Below are 22338 nucleotides of genomic sequence, written 5' to 3'. Positions count from 1 at the left end.
CAAGTTAATAACATTTGAATAAAACTTTTCTCTCTCAAACTCTTCCATACTTGGAATGAACATTTTCTGTTCTATTTCATTACAAAGAGCAAGCTAGAAACACTAATTCCCTCACTTGCAGTGTAAATCTTCTTAGAACAAATGTAAATATTCAATCAGTTGTTCTATTTTCTAAAGAAAGGTTAGTTTAATATCAATTCATAACAGATGTGACTTAAATCAACACAAAACCGCATATTTTAAGTATATTACAATCAACTAGCTACAATTCAGTTTTCCTTGCAGAATAACCTCTAAATGAAATGCAATTGGTTTGCTATGGTGTCATCAAAATGGCAAGACTAAAAATATTTTCCACCCAGATGAGCCCAGAAAGGCCAAAGTTAGAGTATTTTCTATGAAGCAACTGTATTACCTTTAAGGCATGCATGGGTAGTTCACCGGTCTCCTCAGTATTCATTGCAACAATCCAGTATTCACACAATGGGATCTGACAGAAAGGTGATATGTTGCCTAAGCCTTCTATAGTGTGGACATAGCAAAGCCACATTGAGTCCCAGTCAATGAGAACAGATAAATATAAGAAGAAAAAGCCACCATAACCACCTGAATTGGAATTTCTGATTTCTTAGTGGTGCTCAGTACAAAAGCCTAGAAATTGTGGAACACAGTCCAGCCTGAACACATACTACACCTGTGGTTTAAAAATATTCCATGGTTCTCATTTCAGAAAACAATTATCTTTCTGGAACATGAAAAATATTTAAAAGTCAGTAGAAAGTAAAAGTGCACATGTTTACCTTTCCCATCCTCCTTACTTAAACCAAATAATAAAAACATAGAAACAACCATTTTTTAGTTAAGGTGTTTTAGAGTCCTCTTTGATACACACCTTAACATGGTGAGGGTGTCTGAAAGTATCAGAAAAAACAAGAGTAATGCTGCCAGGAGGCCAGACTCTCTCACTAGGCTTGTCATCCAAGACAGAATGGTCAAAGCGGACACACCAGACTAGGATGCATGCACAATATTCGGGAGTAACAATCACATCAGCATAACCAAAAGAATATCTCAAAATAGTGATGGGGCGGAGAAACTCCTAAAGGGCAGCTACTGGACAGCACTGATAATTACAGATGACACTGGAAGAGGATTTTCCACACACAGTGACAGGGCTACTCAAGCTAACTCCTGATAGTGCTACAAAGAAGAAAGCAATGGTAAACCACTTCTGAATATTCCTTACCTTGAAAACTCTATGATGAAAAAATCCAAAATGAAACAAGATGATGAGACTCCCAGTTCATAGAAACACAGAGAGAGTCAGAAGGGGTCTCCTGGGCCATCTAGTCTGACCCCCGGTTCCAGCTGGCTCCGCTGATGACACACCCACCATGTGCATGTCCAGCCTATCTTTGAACACCCTCACTGAGTTCAGAAGGCACTCAACCAGATATTGGAGAACAAGCAAATAGTGCTGCTGTTAACATCACAACTGGCTGCCCAGAGAGCATGATGCTTTCAAACTGGGTGGCTTTCAAATGCATTCAAATAAAATATAAATAAAACTAGCTCAAAGCTGAAAAGAAGTCTAGCAACTGACATGCACAGAGGAGAAAGGGCAGTCTGATGCTGCACAATACATACAATTGGAATACAGAATGTGAAAGGCATGAATCAAGGCAAACTGGAAATGAGAAATGGAACATATAAACACTATAGTACTTAGAGGCGGGACAGTGCTGAAGCGGACTGAAATGGAACATTTTCAATTAGACAAACACAAGCTGTTTTATTCTGGAAATGACAAACTCAGAAGAAATGCAGTGGCTCTAATACTCAGGCAAGATGTAGCACCGACAAAAAGGGGCTATCATGCAAAGTCTCCCCAAAGTTTTGCTCAATCAGAATTCTCAGAAAACCTATCAAAATAACCATAATTCAAGTTTACATTCCAATAATAGATGCTAAAGAATTAATCAGAATTTTTTAAGCAAGTCTCCAAGAGGAAATTGATAACACAGAAAAACAAGACATGTTGATCACCATAGGTGACTGGAACACAAATGCAGGAAACGCTATGGAAGAATTTGGTCAGAGTAATAAAGCAGAACATCGCAAAGAGTTCTGTGAAGACCACAAACTGTTTATTGCAAGGCAACTTGCAATCACATACTTCAGGCAACTGAACATCTGATTGTACACATGCTCATCACAGATAACCAACAGAGAAATAAAACAAACTACATGATTGGTGAAAGAAGACAGAGAAGTAATATTCTTGCCACCAAAACAAGACCAAGAGCTAACTGTGCTAGTGACCACAAACTCCTAATATCAAAAATCAGAGTATAGCTGAAAAGCACAGAGCTGGAATGCTACTTAAATTTAAAAGTCCATATAAAGAACAGATTTCCCTTATTAAACTCAACTGACCATGAACCAGAAGGACTGTGGACTGAAAACAAGAAATATTCTTAGGAACAGATGCAAAAAGGCAATTTCAATAGCAAAAAGAAAAATAAAGCCTAGATGGATGACAGAAGAAATACTCACAGTTGCTAAGGACAGGTGAAAAGCAGAAGCAAAATGTGACAGAAATGCAACTTTTCAGTGACTATCATGTCGATCTAGAACTATTATACGGACCAGTGAAAAGAGATTAAAGAGAACAACAAAAGAGGAAAATCAAGGGACTTCTTCCAGCTCATTCCTAATGTTGAAATGTGCTAAAGCTAGGCTAGGATTATGGAACTCAGATGCAGTTCAGGCTGGAGCAGGGGAATAGTCCCCTTACAGCCCCTTGCTTGGGGGTGCTCCTTGATCCATCTTTGTCACTTGAGGCTCAGGTGGCATTGGTGGCTCAGGATGTCTTCTACCAGCTTCGGCTGATGGTGCAGCTCTACCATGTATTTATGCATTTGATTTATATTCTGCCCCCTTAGCCAAAAAGGTTTTGCCCCTACCTGGAAATAGATAATCTGGCTTCAGTAATTAATGCTCGGGTAGCCTCTAGATTACTGCAATGCCCTTGAAGATGGTTCAGAAGCTACAGCTGATGCAGAATGAAGCAGCCAGGTTTATGTCTGGTATCCAAAGTTCTGAACACGTAAGACCGGTTCTGGCCTATTTGCATTGGCAGACTGTATGCTTCCAGTCCTAATTCAAGGTGTCAGTTTTAAACTATAAAGCCCTATATGGCTTATGGACCACAATACATGGTAGAGCACCTCTCCCAACCATTCACAATTGGGACACTACACTCAACCTCTGGGGCCTTCCTCAGAATGCCAACTCTGAGGGAAATATGAAGTATGGCAATTAGAGAGAGGGCTTTCTCAGTGGCAGCCCCCCATCTTTGGAATAACCTCTCCACTCTAGCCTGACTGACACCCAATCCGTTATCTTTTCAGCAATAGGCTTAGATGGCCCTTCTTTTCTTTTAAGTACTTACTCAGGAGCTTGAGGGGTATCACCAAGTTTTGCAGTCACTCTTTATTACTCTTTGTATTGTTTCTTTTTATCAACTGCTTTAAGTTGTTTTAAACTTTTTAAGGTTTTTCTGGCATTTTAATCATATTTTATCCTTTGTTTTATGGATTGTGTAAATTGCCCAAGGAGCTTTGGATGTGGGGCAGTACAAAAATGAAATCATTATTAACATGTATATATTAATATCAATATAAGAATGAATGCTGGTGAGACCCTGGACCCTGTATTTAGCCTTCTGTTCTTATGCATGCTGTTGGTACAGCCAGTGCCACCAATCTAGCATGCACATTTTGGTCCAATCCAATCTGGTTGCTGGCACAGTGAGGATGAACTCTATCAGAATCCATCCCTCCAAGCATTGACAAGCTTCCTCTTGCATCTTCCAAAGCAAGCCAAGCAAACAGGACATCCATGAACACTTGCAGACCCCCCATTGCACAACCAACAACTTAATTTTGCATTAGATCCAGCAGAAAAGGGAGAGGGATCCTTGTAACCAGCCTTCTTAAGTATCAGTCGCAGCTGTTCAAACAGCAGCTGCTTCTGGCGCATGAGGGAGACACTGTTCATGTGGCACAAGGTGCTTAGTTCCTGGCAAGTATCGTTTGAAAGCTGGGCATTCTTACCAAGAGCTTGGTCTCCGAGCCCAAGGAATCCAACAAACTGCCACCCCTAGATAGATTCTTCACATATCCCTACCACTGATTATAGTATACTTCTGGATAGGACTTAAGAGACATGGCATTGAGATGGTTACAGTCCTTCCTGAGGAGGTGACCCCAGAAGGCAGTTCTTGGGAACCTGTGTTCTGACCCCAATGCATCTGGCATTTGAGGTATCACAAGAGTCTGTCTCTTCCCTCATGCTGTTTAGCACCTTTCTGTGAAACTAGAAAAGAATCATCTGGAGGCTCACTATTTAGTATCTCCAATATGGTAATCAAATACTACTGAAGAGGATGGAGGTGCTATTGGCAGGGAAACTGGCTTATCTGGATTGTGGGGTACAACTGAATTTGGACAGGGCTACACTCACTGAGAAGAACAAGGGCTGCCACTTGGAAGGAGAGATTAGAACATAAGAACATTTGAGAACATCACATCCAGTATTGCACATTATTCACATGGTGGCAAGCCAACTGCCTAAGAAAATGCATAAGTAAGATGGGTACAAATCCTTTGCATGCCCAAGCTCCTCAGAAACTGGAGTACACAGGCATACCAAATCTGTCAAGGTAGCACAAAGCCAGCAAGGCTAGTAGTCACTGATGCCTTCCTCCCCCATAAATTTTCCCAATCCCCCTTTAAAGCCATTGAAATTAGTAGCTATTACCACTTCCCACACTTAAACTATGAATTCCATAGTTTAACTATGTGCTGCATGAAAAGTACCTTTTATCTGTCTTGAATATGCCTAACATGCTGTTTACCTTTCTCACTGCAGCTGTGCACTAGGTTGAACATTTCATTGAGTTGTCCACCATTGCCCCAAGATTCCTTTCTTTCTTTTTCTTTTTTTTGATTTATATCCTGCCTTTTTCTTACAAAGGACTCAAGGCAGCTTACTCATTCTCCTCCTCCATCTTATCCCCACAACAACAACCCTGTGAGGTAGGTTGGGCTGAGAGTCCGTGACTGGCCCAAAGTCACCCAGTTGGCTCACTCCATGGCCGAGCGGGGATTAGAACCCAGATCGCCTGAGTCCCAGTCCCATGCTCTTAACCACTACACCACACTGGCTCTTAATCAGTGACTGCTAGCTCTGATCCCATCAGCCTACTATACAGTGGTACCTTGGCTCACGCACTTAATCCATTCCACGTCTCTGGTTGTGACCCAAATTGGTCATGAGCCAAGTCAAATTTCCCCATAAGGTTCAATGTAAATAAGATTAATCCATTCTGTAACCATTTTTTAATCACAAAAATATGAAACAAAGTAACAAAGAACAACAAAGATTGCAGCTATTTCTTCCCGCTCCCCCGAGTAAGACCGCCTGTCTTCCCTACCCAAGCGCAACCATGATCGCGGCCATAGATGGGAGTGGGTGCGGGCGTGCTCAGACAGGGAAGATGGGCACGATGGTGGCCATCTGCCCCCCAAGCAAAATCATGGCCATCTCCCCCCACCCCAGCACAACCGCGATCGCACCCGTGCAGGGAAGACAGGCACGATCGTGATCATCACCCAATGAGGAGTTCGTGACCTGAGGCAATTTTTTTCTGAAATGTCTGTTAATGACCCAATTTGGTCGTGAACTGAGCCATTTGTGAGCCGAGGTACCACTGTACTTGAATTTGGGATGTTTTGCCTCAGCATGCATTATTTCATACTTGCTTATGTTCTTCCTGACTTTACCCTATTTATGGAAAGGAATTATGGCAGTGGTAGCCAAAAATGACTTCTACCAGTTTGGGCCAAATTTGAACCTACAAAGTACCAGCAAATCTAGCTTTGGTCTTAATGAAAATATTGTTTATGAAGCCGCAACTGACCTTTCAAACTGGATTGCTGTTTCAAATTTCACAAAATCAGTTCAAAATGAGAACACTACCTTCTGAAATGGAAGCTCATATATTTAAAAGTATTCCTCACCCAAGCCCATGAGCTCAGAGTATTAAAAGAAAAAGCAAACACTGATGAAAACTCCACGACAAACTTCAGCTACATGTCTGCTAAAATTACAGTTCCTTACAGCACATATGAAAAGGGTGAGAAAGAAATATCACATACATGGACTTTTAGATTTTACAAGCATTTTAAAAAATGTTGCACTAATTTCCATCCATATTTTTTAAGTGGTAGCAAGCCAAAAGATTCACCCTAACTGCCGGGAGATATCTCAGGGAAGTGAACTTTCAGAGGTTATGGGTACAGCATCAGTCATAAGACATATTCAGGCTTGTGGGCAAAGAAGAAACCCACCATGTTTCTAGTAAATTCCAAACTGTGAGTAAATTTAGCAGGTTTATTTGCCAAGAGATTTTACGTGTTATCAACTTCCCTATACTTGAAGAAACACAGGTCCTGACTGACATCCTGAACTGTTACTGGGAACAATGAGTCATTTATCAGCCAATTGACATTGCCTTTGTTTATCATATCTCTACCCCACTTTGCCTACAGAACAGGGAACAAAAAACTATTTTACTTTACTCTTATAATCTAGAGAGCAGTAATTGAAATAACTACAGCTATACCACCTGAGGGTTAGGGAGCAGATATTTTAGATCACTGAGAATCTTACTATGTTTTAATTTTCACATATTGCCAGATGCCTTGGGGGTCTATTCTCAGGCAAAAAGGATATAAATATTTTAAATGAAACAGATTGGACTGAGAGGTAGTAATGTAGCCTATGTGTTTCACAGCAGAGTGCTTCATGGAAATTTGAACTCATATCAATATTTTCCACTAACACCTTACTCTCTTATGGCTAACCATCATACATTGTTTTGAAAAAGTGCAGGTTAATAAAAAAAATTGACTTAATTTCCAGCTACTTTATTCAGATTTAAAGCAACAAACTTATTAATCATCTAAAGAAATGTGCTCCTTTTCTGCAGGCCACCATAGTTTGCATCTGATAAAATACTAGCAGAAAAAGCACAGGTGGACAACTATCAACTGTTGCACTATCAGAAGACATTCCACAAGTGACATGCCATTTCAGTGTAAAGGCCCATCTAGCCCATCAGACCTTCTCACAACCTTACAGTCTCTGGATAAACATTGTGCATACTATTAACTTAGACACTTAAAAAGCAAGAGTGACACAAAGAAACACAAGGCTAGAGTACACCCTACAACTAGTCTGAAAGGGTATTTGTAGAACTGTTTATGGAAAGTGTGGTAGAACATCTTGCAATAATGGAATTATCACTTGGGCAAACTTTTCTCATGCTATGCACTTTGCACAAGGAGGAACACAGCCTTCAACTAGCGAATAGACTTTGCACCAGCACTCAGGATTACAGCATACATAACCCTATTCATACACCTTAACTTGCCAAGCTTCTCCTGGATATTTGTTCATCTTTTCATTCATTCCATTCCATTTTCTAGCCTTTATTCTGTGGATCATATATTTTCTCATGGCAAGAAACATGAAAACTTAGATTTGCATTTAAGGATATACAGTAGTCCTCTGCCTCCTTTATTTCAATCTTTGCATCTCAGAATTTTTTCAAGACTCTCATATAACTCTAAAGGCTAGTGCCTTATTAAAAGAGCATATTGAATCTGAATGCATTATATACACACACGAGAAACAAACAAGTGAGCCACATTAAAGTTAACTCATATATAGAAAAGGTGAAGCATACTGCAATTTCTATTCAACTTTCTTCCATAAAATGAGATTTAAAAAGAAAAAAGAAAAAGAAATCAGTTGAATCAATCCATCTTAGCATTTCAAAAGCAACTACATATCACCATTAAGATAATATGTTGCAGTCTCTCAGTCACAATACCTACTGCTGATTTAGGAAGCCAAAGGGTAGGGGCTCACCACATTTCCTCCACAAAGCTGTCTACGCTACTTTACACAGCTAGAGTGCATGGGACTGAATACCTAAGGCCCAAGGTCTAACTTTCTGGAAGAATAGTTGCTAGTCTGTAAAGGCAAACTCCTTTGGAACATGTCTTTCTAATATTAGAAAATATTAGTTCTGTAACTTCTCCTACAGGGCACTAATTAAAAAGGAAAATGATGGAAAAGATTCCAATTTGTTACTGTACAGCTATGAAATTTGTATCACACTTTCACCTAACAGTCTACTCTGTACGTTTAAAACCTTACTGCCGTCACAACAGGTCTTGGAATTAGACTTATGTGATAATTTCCATTTATTTTGCATCAAACTAGTTCCCATCAAGATGAATGGGAATTCACATGATCCCCAAATCAGGAAAAATGAGTCCAACCCATCCCAACCCTGAAACTTCAAATACTTTTGAATATACAGTGGTACCTCGGTTCATGAACGCCTCAGTTCCCGACCAAATCGGTTCACGAACAAAAAGTTTGGAAAAGTTTTGCCTCCATTTGTGAACTCCGCATCGGGTGATGACCACAATCGCAGCCATGTTCTTGCACAAACACAATCGCATTTGCGCCCATCTTCCCTGCTTGCAGTTGCAGACAGACCTGTGGTCACTTGCTGTGAAGCTTTTTTGTGTGCTTTTTAGCACATACAGTACTGTAAAATATTATTCAATAATAATATTGAATAATGGCTCCAAATAAAGTGCAGAGCAAGCATGGTGGTAAAAAGAACGTGTAGAGCAGTAATGAAAGTGACCAGAATGTGCAGATTTTTTGCCAAAATTGACCCTGCAGTTAAGAGACAAAGAGAGGAAACCCCTAAAGAAGATCTCCCCGATGTCCTCATGAAGGGGAGCTCTCCCTCCAAACAATAACCTCCCCACTACCTAGGTTAGTGCTCTCTACTGTACTTTGTTGTTCTTTGTTTCAAATGTTTGTGATTAAAAAAATATTTACAGAACTGATTAACCTTATTCACATTGAACCCTATGGGCAATCTGACTTGGTTCACAACCAAAATCAGTTTGCAACCACATTCTTAGGGGTCAGAACAGATTAACCTTATTTACTTACATTGAACCTTATGGGGAAATTTGACTTGGTTCATGACCAATTTGGATTGTGACCAGAATCGTGGAACAAATTAAGTTCATGATCCAAGGTGCCACTGTATTAGTTTTAAATATTAAGCTCCAACAAAAGGAAAGGCATGATAAGCAAAAAAGCCAGGCCATGCAATATGTTGAAGGCAAGAAACAGTAGCATCACTCTAACTTTAGGAGCAACTGTTCTGAGGAAAAAGAGGATTTCTGGTATTTGTCTGACCAATAAGCAATGCACTGCAGCACTGCCTCTCTTGACTGAAATCCAGAGGATAAAACAAAGATTTCCTCAAAGAAAGAGAAGGAGCCAGGCACTAATTTCCATTAATTTAATCAAGACTTTCAGCTTAACATTTGAAGTAAAAGGAGTGAATTCTGGGAAAACTCACTCCCTTCCCCTCTACCCAAGAAACAGAGAAGATTGATGTGTTCCTATCACTTCCCAATCTTCTTTCTATTGCTGATAGAAAGGTTTTAATGCAACACCTCACTGCTGAGAGATGAAAACTCACAGCATTTTCCCAAGCACAGATTTTTACAACAAAGGGAAGCAGAGCAGAAACTTTAGTCCTGGTCTTTCAAACCCATGTGTTGCAAGGTTTTTTGCAACTAGTCTAGTCTGTTGCTAGTTCTAGTGAAAGAATGAAAAGCTCTTTTGATGCGGAAAACATTGAAAGATCCTCCTGAAGGACAGCCTTCTTCCCGATGTGCCCTCCCGCCCCTTGAGGCCCTCCTCCGGGAGCCCTCCTTCAAGATCAGGAGGGTTGTTGCCCAGAGGAGGGCCTTCTCTGCGGTAGCACCCCATCTATGGAATACGCTCCCCAGAGAGGTTCACCTGGTGCCGACACTTTGTTCTTTTCGGCGTCAGGTGAAAAACTTTTTATTTTCCCATTATTTTTATGTTTAGTTGTTTTAATTGGGGTTTTTAAACCTTGACTTGCTGGATGCTGTCTTTGTTTTGTCTTGCAATTTTGTTTGTTCCTTTTTGTAAGCCATCCTGAAACATCAGTGGTGGACATGATACAAAAGTTTTAAATAAATAAATAAATTTCTCCAGCAAGAGCTATTAAATTTTAATGTGATTGTACAACTAAAAAATACAAGAAAATACGTTGCACTGTCTGAATGCAGAGGAACATACAAGAAAATTATACAGGTTTTTAATGTAGGTGTCCATCCTGAGGTTCTTAAACAGTACAGCTGCTTATCTTTTAAACAAAAATATATAACATCTCTCTAAGATGACTGAATTGCCCATTTTTATTTTTTTTAAAAGGGACCAGGGGATGCAGGAAATTACAGGCCAGTCAGTTTAATGTCTCTTCCAGGTAAAATGGTTGATAGCATTATTAAGGATAAAAATAGTAAGCATAAAGAAGGACAACCCGACTGAATAAAAATTCACATGGCTTCTATAGAGATGAATCCTCTCTCACTATCCTCTGATAGTCCTTTGGGAATGTCAACAAGCATACAGACAGGGGTGATCTGTTAGAAAGTGTTTACTTGAACTTCCAAAAGTGTTTTGACTAAGCCCTTCAACTGAAGATATCTGATCAGCCTTGGCATAAGAGAGGATGTTCTCTTATGGATTGCTAATTGGTTAAAGAACAGAAAGCAGAGAACAAGAATAAATGATACATTTTCCAAATGGAGGGATGTAAATAGTGAGGTCTCACAGAATTTTATATTAGGATCAATGCTTTTCAACCTCTGTTCAGATAACCACAGGCTATCCTAACCCAAACATTAACTTTGAAAACAGATTACAAGTCATTTAATTGTCTCCCTGCAACCTGGTACCTCTTCACCAATATATACCAATTTTCATGATCTCCTATATCATAAATACACTTTAGCTTGAATAATGTACAAACATTAATTTTGATATGCAGAGTGTTTTACTAGTCTATGCTTAATAGTGTATCCTATTCTCCAAATTAATCCAATGAAAATTAGTAGCAACAATATAAGAATTACTGTATAATCAGAAACTGGCAAGCATAAATTTATATCTAGTTCCAAAGATAAGAAGCACCAAAAAGTTGTTCCCTGTTTGTTTCCTTATTTTATTTTTTGGAGAAAATTATGAAATTACACTTCTCAAACCACAATCAATCACTATCACCTGTACCACCTCTCAGACTACAAATTGATGTTATATTTGGGGGGAAGCATATCTACAAACCCCTTGTGATATAAAACAAGCTGTTACATCCTGTTACCTCCCATCTGTAAGCACCACGACACAAATATATTTAAATGATTTTAGAGACACTAATACTTTCCTGAGATCCTTGCAACAGTCAAGCAAATAATGTTTTATAAAGATTTTCAACTTCCTAGAATGTTTGAACATATCACTATCAAAACAAAAATAGCAGTTTTAATCTGTAGTCACTAAAATGACTGTTACCTCTACAAATTGAATAGCTTCCTAGAAGCTGATCTCTTCTGATTTGTCATCATAAAATTAGATATTGTTATTTCATTTTTTTCATTTACATGAGAATAAGCTCTTAATACCATGCCATTTACTTGAAAAACAGGATATGATTACATCACTACTGGAAATAGGACTAGGGTAACCAGATGCAATCAACAACAGGGGCTCTTAAGCACTTAATAATTGTGTAAAAATGGGAATTTCAGCAGGTGCAGTTCTTGGCGACATCATAGCAGTGAGAAAGTGACAAATGCCACAATTCCCTTTTCTGGTTAATTAAAAACCCAATGGTGTCTGGCACTGTTTGATCTTCTCAAAGGGAAGTACAGACATTTTCAGTTTTGAGAGTGGGGTACTTTTAAATGAATCCTCTCTTAACCTTTATTCATTGCTATGCAACTCTACATTTATCAATGACTAGTTGGGTTCTTACAATACGTCTTTACTGGGTGCATTTTGTTCATTTTCAATGCTGTATGCTGCCTTAAATCTAAAAGAAAAGTGGCATAGATGTTGCTGCACAGAAACAATGGCACCCAGTTACAAAACTCTAACTCCACAGATCATTCCTTGTGTCTCAGGACCCTGAACCAGCAAACTGATACTATTTAAAAAATGCTTATACACAATGGTGACCAGTGTTGTCACTTCAGTTGCATATGCAGTCTCTGTACCATTAATGCCGAGGCCAAGAGTGGTGAGCGACTTGATCCAAGGCACCTGGGTTCACATCCCAGCTCCACTTACATACTTAACAAGGATGAGGAAAAATGGAGGGAGAAGACTTCGTTCTTTCTCAGCAGCCAGTAAAGCAGAAATGAAACCTACATGCAAGGGTGGAAATATTAAGTAATATGTTACCTATTTTGCTCCCTTGGTATTAAGTCACCTTTTCACTACAATTCCCATCATGATCATCAAGCATGTAGCCTGATACATTTAGTATCTGACTGGGGAAGGCAGATTAAGTGGTCAGTTTATAAGCACAGTAATTTCATGTACGTAGAGATTGTCATTCAAGGAAAGGGTGGGGGGAAGAGAATCAAAACTAACCACTTCCAGATGTGGGGGTGGGGAAGGGGAGTGGAAAGTTTGCAGTACTGATGTTCATAAGGAACAATGCACTCTGTAAATCACAACTGGCAAATTTTCTAGTTTCAGCTAAACTCTCTGCAACCATCTTTATTTTAGTACAATACTAACCTAGCTGCACAAAAGACTTAGTCTCTTGGGGGCAGCAGGGAAGAGACCATAATTTCAATAAAACTTTACTTCAATTTTAAACTGTCTACTCCACAAACTCTGTAAGTATGTACATCAGGAATATTAATCAACAGAAATCACAACGCAAAATCAATAAAGCATTTAAACATTAACCAAAAAGGACTATAACAGACTGGGGTACAGAAAACATACAGTGCTCAGGATATCTTTTAATCTATATTTGCATGAACCTGAAATAAAGCTATTTGTCAATGTACTTGTCTCAACTAGGCATTTTGCTCCCTTTACATTAAATTCAGAACACTTCCTCCTTAAACACTTTCAAAGGAAGTCTGGAGTGAATGATACATTATTATCACAAAATGTTCTCCTGTGGATCAAAAGACCAGAAAGTGACTTCGGGAAAAAGATGAACACACAAGAAAGAAACCTCAACCACTTCCCTTTTCTTTCTTCATCACACTCTCTCTGAGTGTAGAGGCACACACTGATTTACAACTCAGGATGGCAATGAGGGCATTTTATGTACTTCACCTAGATACTCATTGCAAATAAAAGGGCTACACCAGCCCTCCCCTTTTGTTTACTTTTTCACAAGCTATACTTCCAAACAGGAAAACTCTAGAGAGACACCCAAGCCTTTATGTATACACTGAATTCCCTGCTAGCTCTGCAGTTCTCTCTTCCCACATCACTTTGCACACTACTCAGAAAGCCGGAATGGACGTGGGGGTGATCCAAAGGAAGGGTTATTATTTTTAGGCAGCCTCATTTCCTCTCTCTCCTTTTGTACAGCAGAGGGAAGTGACTTGATTTCATTTCTTTCCCTTATTTTTTAAGATCCCAAGATGTTGCCAGAACAAATACCCAAAGTGAAGGAGTGGGGATGCTTGAACACACAAGGCATCCCTTTCTGCTTAAAAACAAGGGGCAAAAACAGCAAAGCAAAGACAACATAAATTAACCGTATATTGAGATGCTTGTTTCCTGGAACAAATGCACAATTTTCCTCCCTCCATGGGCCACCTCCATTCAAAGTCCCGGGAGACACCCCTTTACCTCCTATCTCGCCCCCCCCCAACACACACACCCTATACATGCACGGAAGCCTCCCTCTGCATCCCCCCCCCAGCCCTACAAACGTCCCTATATATAATTCTTAGCCTCCCCGCAGCCCCCTTATGACACACACCCGCACGGCCCCGCACGCCTTCCTCCGGCGCGGGGATGGGGGGCAACGGCTCTCCCCCACGGAGGAAGGGCGTGTCGTTCAAGGTAAGGGGCGCCCGCCCTGGTCAGACCCCACCCCTGAACAGCGAAAGGATACCCCCCCACCCGCCTTCATGGAAGTTGGGGCGGCGCGGCCGCTTCGCCTTTCCTCCCGGGGAGTCGCCACCGCCGGCTCCGTGCCGGGACTCACCAGCCGCCGCAGAAGCTCGGGTCTCCTCAGCGCCCGGCTGCGCCGCTCGGCGGCTGCGCTGCGCTGCGCTGCGCTGCGCGTCTCCGGGCGCTGGCTGGCAAGCGGGCGAGTGGGCGGGCGATGCCTGAGGGGGGAGGAACCGCCGCCGAGTGGCGCCCGCCCTCCGTCGCCGCCTGGCGCGTCGCCCGCGGGGACCCCGAGGTGCTCCGCCGCGCCGCGCCACCCGCCCGCCCCGGCCGCCTCCAGGCCGCTCCCCCTCGCTGGTCGCGCTCCGCGGCCGGCCTCCCTCCCGGCGCGCTGCACCATGGGATGCGCCGCTGCCCTCGCTCCGCGCGCTCCCTCTGGCTCATTCCCGGCCCTCGCTACGAGAACATGGCTGCGGGCGGGGGAGGGGAGGGGCGGAGGCGGCCGGGCCCGCCCTTCCCCCACCCGCCCGGCCTCGCCTCGAGCGAGGGGCGCGCGGGAAGCGCGGCCGAGGCCGCCGGCCCGGCTTTCCCTCAGAAGGAAGGGGTCGCCGTCCCCGTCCGTCGCACCCGGCGGGAAGGAAAGGGAAAGGAACGGGGCGGGGGCTTCTTCCCCATGAAATAAAAGCAACAACAATAAAAAGGGAGAGCGCTTTCCGCAGCCGAGCCCGCGGGGAAGAGTTCAAGCCACAACTTTTTCCCCCAGAAATACGATATAAGAGTAGCACAACGTGGTCACACGCACACACAAACACACCGCTTAATGGGCTCTTCACCTGTGCCTCTTCCTTCGGTAGGGCGGCGTGTCCTGAATGGGGTCCCTGACGCTGGCCAGGGCTGAGGGAGGAGGACCCGGGCTCGGGTGCCAACCTGGCCCTGGACTCATCAGAAGTGCCTGGGAGTGCCCACTATAGAAAAGTATATAAAAAATCAGAATACAGGCAGAGCCCTGCAGGATCAGGGCCAAAGCTGGCTAGTCTAGCGTTGCATTCACACGGATTGACTGTACTCAACCACCTGCTGAGAAAGCTGGATGCGCGTTTTCTCATTCATGCCAGGACAAGTTAGTGGCATTAATGGATTTTGGTACCTAACGCTGGCCAGGACCCAGATCCACATGCCGCCTTAGCGAAAAGATTATAAAAAGAGCCCTGCGGGATTAGACCAAGGTCCATCTTGTCCAGCATTGTGCACTTCTGGGGGCTATCCAGCCTGAACAGCATCAGCTCCAGGTTTTTGGGCACTCAGGCAGGAGACCATAATGGCCCCTTCCCTGCATGAGTCTGCCTCCTCACTACCAGGTGCTATTGCTCCTTATCCTCCTTTTTTCCCCTCCTCACTACCATAGTGTTGTTGGACAGGCACAGAGACAGTGAGCAACAAAGGAGGAGCACCCCCTGACCTCCTGCCCCCTAACCCTCATCACCCCATTATCTTGGCCAAAGCAAGAAGCAAATGGATAAGCAGGTACCAAAAGTGAAAAGGGGGAGCAAGGTCAGGAGGTTCCTCTCACTGGGCCCTTGCTTAAGTGTGGTGGCCAACACAACACCTTGAGGAAGTCAATTTCATAGTTTAGCTATGCACAAAATGAAAAAAGTCCTTTTATCTCTCTTAATTCTCCCACCAACCAACATCATGGGTTGCCCTCCAGATTCTATGGGAGAGGGAGAATAATGTCTCCCTTTCCACTTCTCCACATCATGTGTAATTGTGGACATCTCTATCATGTCTCCCCTTACCTCTCGTTTTACTAAGCTAAACACTGTTGTAACCTTACCTCTTCAGGGAGTTCTCCAGCATCTTGATCATTCTGTGGACCTTTTCTGCACTTTTTCATGCTCTATAATATCCTTTTTAAATATATGATGAGTAGAACTGTACCCAGTATTCCAAGTTCAGTTTCACTGTAGATTTGTATAAGCAGAACATGCCATGGGCATATTGCTTACATTTTTTTTCCTAATTACACTTAACATGCAACTTGCATTTTTCACAGCTGCAGCACGCTGGGTGGGCTTTTCCACCAAGCTGTCTGCTATAACCCCAAGATCTCTTTCTTGGACAGTACCCACTCACTCAGATCTGAAATTGGGATTTTCTTTGCTCAGACATGCATCACCTTCCATTTGGAGAGATTCTTGGGAGCTCCTTGCAATCCCTCTTTGCATTAACCACCCTAAATAATTTGGTGTCATCACCCTTGGCCACTTTCCTCCTCATTTGTTATTCCAGATTATTTATGAATAAACTGAAAAGTATTAGCCCCAATATGGATCCCTGTGGAACCCCCTCCAATTTGTACCCCTCCAATTAGAGAAACTACCATTTTTTCCCACTCTGCTTTCTGTTCTTTCACTGGTTACTGAACCATAACTTACCTTCTTATTCTGTTACTGCTACGTTTGCTCAGGAGTCTTTGGTGAGGAAATTTACCCAATGCCTTTTGAAAGTCCAAGAAAACATTGTCTATTGGATCACACCTTTCAAAACACTTTCAAAAAATTTACACAGGGCAGAGGTTGAGCTGAGTGACACCATGCCCACCCAGGATCAAAACTAGGACTACTTCCCCTCTGTGTTTCAATGACCAGCTGTTCTAGGGCATAGTCATTTAGAATATCAAGAAATTTAACCCCTTTGTCATGTCTGGAACCTGCATTCATTCAGTTAATGTAAGGATAACTGTAGTCACCTGTTCTTGTAATACTTCTTCATTTAGAAGCCTCCCTGGTTGAGTTTTCCATCATCAGATCAAACTGAATGTTTTACCCTGGAATACAATTTCATGTTCCCGGAATTAAATTAGTTGTAGAGCCTGGTATTGCTACCTGCAGCACTTTTGTGGAGGAGTCTCTCTTTTTTAGGTTTTCTACATTCTTCTCTCATTACTTTTTTATTCTGCCTCACCTTCAAGGAGATCAAAGCAGTTTTCACATTTCTCAAGCTTACGTGTATACAATACTTGCCATGGACCTATGAGATAGTTTAGCTTTGCCACAAAGTGACTGCCATGACTACATAGGAATTTGAGCTCAGATTTCCTAAGCTGATATCAAGTCCGCCACTAACCACACACGCTCTCAGTTGCACACCATGTGGCACAATATTGTGCATGTTTCCTCAAAAATAACTCCTGCTTTATCAGTGGAGCTTATTCCCTTGCTAGTTGCTTAGGATTTGGGTTTAAGCGGCACTAGGAAACCATGATCTCTCAGCCTCTGGTCTTATCTGCAGCGTGGTGGTGATAATACCCTTGAGCAAGAATGCTGTACCAATCAATAACCAAACAACAGGGAAAATCCTAATGGGTGCTATATAAAGATTTTCATAATGAGGCATAAAACAATTTATGAGAGGGGCTGTAGGTCTGTGCTAGAGCACAGGTTTTGCATGTAGAAACTCCCAGGAAGTGCTAGGAAAAAATCTTGCCTGAAACCCAGACAGCCTCTGCCAGTCAGGGCTGACAATATTGCCCTAAATGGGATCTACCTGGAGACATCAGCGTTTAAAAGTGAGACCTTCTTCATGCAAACTGTATGCGCTAATGCTAAGCTATAGCTCTTTCCCATACAGTCCCTTCATCAGACTCTATGTACAAAAATAAAATAGAATAAACTCAGTGAACAAAAACCTTTACATGAAAGTTTGGATCAATAAAAACATGTAAAAGCTTAAAAAAAAAACCCCTAAAACTACACACTCTGGTATACAAGAAAGAGATATTAAAGATTTCATTCCATATAGGTGATCATATATATAAAATTACACAAATTTATTTGCAAACTTCCTTTCATTCTGACAGAGAAGAAAGGCATATTAGGGAAGTTGGACCGTCAGTCTTTTTTTTTTAAAGTATTCCATGTGATCAGGCTTTGTCCACTATAGATCATGTATTCAAGGAACAATCTTATGATACTTCTTATTTTTTATTGTGAACTCGTGTCTGCCTTGAAATGTGTAGTGTAGAGATTTCATTGTGGAATGTTTCACTGATCTCTGACACTGTATGGATTTTAACCTCAGAACTTTCTCTTGAACTTTCTTCCCGGTGTGCCAATGCTGTCCCTTTTTGTTGGGTCTGCAGTAGTGTAACTCCTGCCAAAAACTCTGGAAAGCTTGATCTGAGTGCTGTGATCTACTGCAATTAAGAGTTTAATTGTAATCAGCGATCAATGTCAACTTGCCAGTGGGTGAAGAAAAGGAATGGCTGATCCCCATTTTGAAACTATGAAGTGTACATATTGCCCAGGCCTGTTCGCATCTTTAAGCAAAACACAAAGGACCCAGGCTAGGCAGAGGGCAGAACGAAATAGAAATGTATTGGCCTTTATGACAGCTAATTTGGGGTGGTGGAGACTTTTTTTAAAAAGCTATTTGAGTCCAAATTGTGTAGCATTGTCTCTTGGTTGGAGGACCTATATAAAGTTCTTATTTATTTATTTCTCAATTTATATCCTGCCTTTTTCCTACAAAGGGCTCAAGGCAGCTTACATCTCCTCCTCCATCTTATCCCCACAACAACAACCCTGTGAGGTAGGTTGGGCTGAGAGTCACCCAGTTGGTTCCATGGCCAAGCGGGGACTTGAACCCAGATTGTCTGAGTCCCAGTCCCACACTCTTAACCACTACACCACACTGGCTGTCACACTGTCTTGCTGGCCATTTTGGTTTTCAGGTTTCATCAGCATAACCAGTGGTGAGGAATAATGGAAATTGTAGGCCAGAAGATCTGGAAGGCCACAACCCCACTCTAAAGAAACTTCTCCTCGCATATAGAATGCGCTCCCCAGAGAATGGAATGCGCTCCCCAGAGAGGTCCGCCTAGCACCGTCGTTATTTGTTTTTCGGCACCAGGCTAAGACCTTTTTATTTAAAACTTATTTTAATTGTTAAATTATTGAATTAATTAGGATTTTAAAATTTTTAGCCGAGAATGCACTGGGGGGTTTTAAATGTTTTTTTAATTGTTATATTATTATTATTTATGTATGTTTTTATGTATTCTTTGTGAGCCGCCCCGAGGCTTTGTTGCGATGGAGGTGGCATAGAAATGTTTTAAATAAATAAATAAATAAATATCTGTTCTGACCCTTAATTCATCCTTGGGAGCCTTCTTCTGGAAAGACACCCCACCCCCTCAAATGCTCCCTTTTCAGCTGTGCTCCCTGCCCCAAACCTGAAGCAATCTGGTTCGCAGCAGCTGTCTGACAAATCTCGCTCATTCGCCTTGACATTTCTGTGCCACATTCACACTCTCTCCTTCTCTGTCTAGTTCATATTGCAAGCCTGAGCCGTCTAACTGGGAATGCGAGATTTTGAGAGAAATGGGGCCCATCTCCCTATCAGCAGGTGCCCGAGAGAGCCCTGCTGGCTGCTCTTCTACTGCGACATTTGCCACAGCCGAAGAGCAGGAGTTGTGGGACCCTATGGAGCAGCTGCCTGTTTGACAGCACCACTGCAGGTGCCCTGGAGAGCCCTATACCTGCACAAGGACACCTGTCCTACAGGGAGGGTATATGAAGAGATGGCCCCACTTTTCAGAGCTAAAACTGTTGCCGAAGACCCTGATTGCTTTTTCTGGCCAATGCAACTGTCCAGGGGATGCTAAATGTGAACCTCAGGGAAGGAGCAGCCCTGGCATTTGGAGCAGGACAGTTCTGCAGCACTGGCAGCAATTGCGGGAGAAGAATTTGTACCTCATGAGAACTTGCGTCATCAGAGGTAGCCATGTTGTTCAGCCATTGCTTCTACAACCCTGAATCTAAAGTGGACGCTATCATCTTGTCCCATCTTCCCCATCAGTGAGGGCATTTAAGGAAAGATTGGAAAACCACATGTTGGGTATTGCATGAGCAGAGCTGGCTGAAACAGGTCTGATTTGCATACGTGGTCAAAGTACACAGCCTTCTCTTGGTCACACAAGTGCCAGGAGACAGAGCCAGAAATTGTGTGAATTTATGGGAATATAATTGAGTGGTCAGCTTGTATCTTTGCGGCACAAACACAGCAGAACACAACACTTGGATTTATACCAGTTTTATTATTCTCACCCATACCATTATCTCTTTTAATTTTTAGCTGTTTAATAAACCTGTAAATCCTTGAGCTATATTGTATAAACAATGAAATAATAATAAACTTAATTACAGCATAACATTCATTATCTTTTCAGTTGCTGAATGGGGATGAGGAGGTGGGAAGAGCTTTATGAAGGAAATGAAAATAGCAGTCGGGTCTTTTACTGCTTAGGAGCAGCCAGATACCTCCAGTCAAACTGCAAAGGAGTAAAGATAAATTAAAACAACTGAGCCTGATCAGCTGGAGGGAGACAAGTTGTTTGGAGCTGCAAGGCTATTTCTTGGAACCAAAAAGAAGGAGATACCCATTGAAATTAGAGTCTTCTTTAAATATAACACATATATGGAATCCTATACATATTTACTCAGAATGAAAGTTGACTGAATTCAGTGGGACGTACTACTAGGAAAGTGATGATAGCATTGCACTCAGGAACTCACATGCCTTTCTTGTCTGTAAATACGTACACTTTAAAACATATATTAATATTAGATAAAGGGCTATTTTTCCTGAGATGGCAGAGGCAGTCACAGGAGCATGGGCAACTGACATCCCGACTGGCTCACCCATGATGCAGGTGAATCCCCCCCCCCCCCGACACTGGGGCAGTAGCGGTGGGCAGTTGCATGCACGTAGTCCCTGGCGGAAGCCCCTGCATGTGCCACTGGAATGAAAGCCAAGCTTTAATGTTGAGGAATGGGAGCTGAGTGGCCCCTTCCCCACTTTGCACTGCCTTTTCAAGGCTCAAATGGAACTGAGCAGGTGACCTGGGCCAGAGCTGGGCAACTTCCACCTGCTTTCCCACCAATGCCAGGAGAGCAGGAAGACCACTGCTTGGGCACACTGGCAGCTGAAACTAGCCAGAGAACCTTGGCCAGCCTAAGAACCTCTTTTGCCATAGACTTCAGACTTAAGCATCATTTCTAAAGAGACCAGCCTTGACCATGCCTTAGTATGTCATCCACATTTGGAGCATGTGCTAAGCCAGAGGAAGCCCCAGAACAAGACATGGCTTCTTGGGGTGGTTTATAAGCCACCCCAGGGTGGGTTATGCACCACTCACTGCGAAGTGTGCTGGGCTGAGATGACACGCTAAACTGCCATGGCTTATCGCATCCTACGAACCCAGTCAGTATATATAACACTCTACTAAGCTGTAGATCAACATGGCTTGGTAGTGAGATGTGCACCAGGATAGATATGAAAAAGTTCCAGTGAGAACATTGAATTGATTCAGTGATTTAAATCAACCCTTTCCCACACTGTTATAAATGCCTTTGATTTGAATCAATACATCCTGAGAGCCAGTGTGGTGTAGTGGTTAAGAGCATAGGACTGGGACTCAGACGATCTGGGTTCTAGTCCCCGCTCAGCCATGGAGCCAACTGCGTGACTTTGGGCCAGTCACAGACTCTCAGTCCAACCTACCTCACAGGGTTGTTGTTGTGGGGATAAGATGGAGGAGGAGATGTAAGCTGCCTTGAGTCCTTTGTAGGAAAAAGGCAGGATATAAATCAGAAAATAAATAAATAAATACCCTCCTCCAAATGGGCTACTGACTTGAGTACGGTGCTTTCTGGGCTCTTTTCCATGTCCCATATTTTTCGCTCTATAAGATGCACCTAGTTTTTAGAAGAGGAAAACAAGAAAAAAAATATTCTGAATCAAATGGGCACATAATCACAGGCACATTCCCCATCACTTCCCCATGGGCTGCACATCTGACAGACTTGCTGCACACACATATTCGCTCTATAAGACGCACAGACATTTCCCCTTACTTTTGAGGGGGGGGGGGAGGAAGTGTGTCTTATACAGCAAAAAATACGGTATTTCCAATACCCTTTCCTTCTTGTTCCTTGATTTATGTAGCTATGATAGCATATCTATGGTTGTCTTCATATTTTTTGTTGGGGCTCCAGGAGCAACACTCTTGGCTCTTATAACTTTGTATTATTATTCCTATTTTGCAGTTTCAACATTTCAGTCACTTGCAATGTCAGCCTGCAACTGTATCCTATGTAGATGTTGTTCTTTTGGGACAACAGCTCTATTTTGGAAGAAATA

At 42.4% G+C, this 22338-nt stretch overlaps 1 protein-coding gene across 2 annotated transcripts in view; it reads right to left on the bottom strand.

Moving 5' to 3' along the window:
* Window positions 1-14349, bottom strand: part of PTK2 (protein tyrosine kinase 2) — a 235638-nt gene extending 221289 nt beyond the window's left edge. Inside the window, exon 1 of one of the 2 annotated variants that reach the window (XM_044452826.1) lies at window positions 14231-14349. The gene's annotated coding sequence lies outside the window, so the exon portion shown is untranslated. Of the gene's footprint in view, window positions 1-12260; window positions 12341-14230 lie in introns of those variants that run through there. The other variant, XM_044452827.1, reaches the window with a different exon arrangement.
* Window positions 14350-22338: the final 7989 nt, after the last annotated feature.

The sequence above is a fragment of the Varanus komodoensis genome, unplaced genomic scaffold (assembly GCF_004798865.1).
Source record: "Varanus komodoensis strain SLA01 unplaced genomic scaffold, ASM479886v1 scaffold75, whole genome shotgun sequence".
Lineage (NCBI taxonomy): Eukaryota > Metazoa > Chordata > Lepidosauria > Squamata > Varanidae > Varanus > Varanus komodoensis.
The sequence above is the reverse complement of the archived record's forward strand: the minus strand, read 5'-3'. Positions and strand labels throughout refer to the sequence as shown.